Source organism: Quercus suber, unplaced genomic scaffold (assembly GCF_002906115.3).
Source record: "Quercus suber isolate HL8 unplaced genomic scaffold, Cork oak 2.0 scaffold_50, whole genome shotgun sequence".
Classification (NCBI taxonomy): Eukaryota; Viridiplantae; Streptophyta; class Magnoliopsida; order Fagales; family Fagaceae; genus Quercus; species Quercus suber.
Genome location: NW_027069515.1, coordinates 728276 through 729692, shown reverse-complemented (window position 1 = coordinate 729692; position 1417 = coordinate 728276). Strand labels below are relative to the sequence as shown.

The following is a 1417-nucleotide window of genomic DNA, read 5'->3' as shown; positions in this document are numbered from 1 at the left end:
ATGAATTTTATTTTTAAGTAGATGAAATTTGATCTAAATGTCTCATATGACAATAAAAAATGATACTAATTGAGCAAACTAGAATCACTCAAACTTAATAAAACAAACTAATCACGTGTGTGAATAACTAGCCTCCTGCATGTCAAAGTGGCCAACATGTTTTCTTTAATTATTTTATTAGTTGACTTATTGAATAGAATTATTAGATTTCTGAAGAAATATATATATATATATATATATTAACTGGTGAGTGATAAAAAGAGATAAAGGTTAATGTTTGGGATTTGTGGTTAAAAAAACTGACTAAATCCAATGAAGTAAATAATAGAATAATGATTGACTTTTCTTTTATAAGTTTCCATAAAAGTTATAGAATTATAATTTTTAAGAATACACAAATGAATGACCAATTATGATACTGACGAGTTACAAAGTTTTAAATGATTAAAATAAGTTGAGATGAACTTCTTGAACACATGAAGACAGTTTGGCCGAGTGGTCTAAGGCGCCAGATTTAGGCTCTGGTCCGAAAGGGCGTGGGTTCAAATCCCACAGCTGTCAAGATGATGAAGATGATATATATTTTGTGCAGTTTTTCTATCTGCTAAATCCTAATCCTTTCATCATATTCTACTTTACCATATTAAAAAATTACTTTATCAATTATATTATACCATTTTACAACAAAACCAACATTCCAACTTTTATTTTCCTATTCTACTCATTAAAATAGTATATATTACCCACTAAAATAATATAATATATTCCAATACAACTCTCTCTCTTTTTTTCTCCCCCATCTCTCTTCCACTTTATCAATTAAAATATATTAGGAAAAAATGCTCATACACCCCTTGAACTTTAGAGGAGTGGTCATTACACCCCCTAAACTTTTATTTTGGCCAATTTACTCCAACTTTACACATCTGCCAAATTATTACCTCTGTTAATTTGCTATCAAAATTCTAACAGAAAATGCACATGAGACACGTGAAACAAAGGGGAGAACTATTTTTTGAGTGAGGGAGACACAGTCGATCAAAATGACCATCTTGTCGTTCAACCACCATATGAATCCACACCAAACACTCCCCAAAAAAGGCTCAAATCTCTAAAACAAGCTTGTTTCAATTTTAAGAAGGTTCTAATGGATCTGGATATGAGGGATTGTGCTGCTAAAGCTCCCTAGGGATTTCCTAGAAACCCAAACAACCAGAGGTTTTTTTGTTTTTAAGTTTTTAATTGAAAACAAAAATCCTAGGTTTTGAAGAATTCGGTGTTGTCAGGATTTAGAATTGGATGTGGGTTTTACCGTTTTGGTTAGTTTTCTTTATTGGGTTGATAAAGATTGTTAATACAGATGGTGGACTTGGCTATTGGGGTTGTTGCTCCCAAAGAATTCATCCAGAGAATGCTT

At 31.5% G+C, this 1417-nt stretch overlaps 1 non-coding gene across 1 annotated transcript; it reads left to right on the top strand.

Annotated features, from left to right (window-relative positions):
- The first annotated feature begins 481 nt into the window (after nucleotides 1-481).
- TRNAL-UAG (transfer RNA leucine (anticodon UAG)) lies at nucleotides 482-561 on the top strand. The gene has a single exon. It is a non-coding gene; the product is annotated as a tRNA-Leu (tRNA).
- The last annotated feature ends 856 nt before the right edge of the window (nucleotides 562-1417 follow it).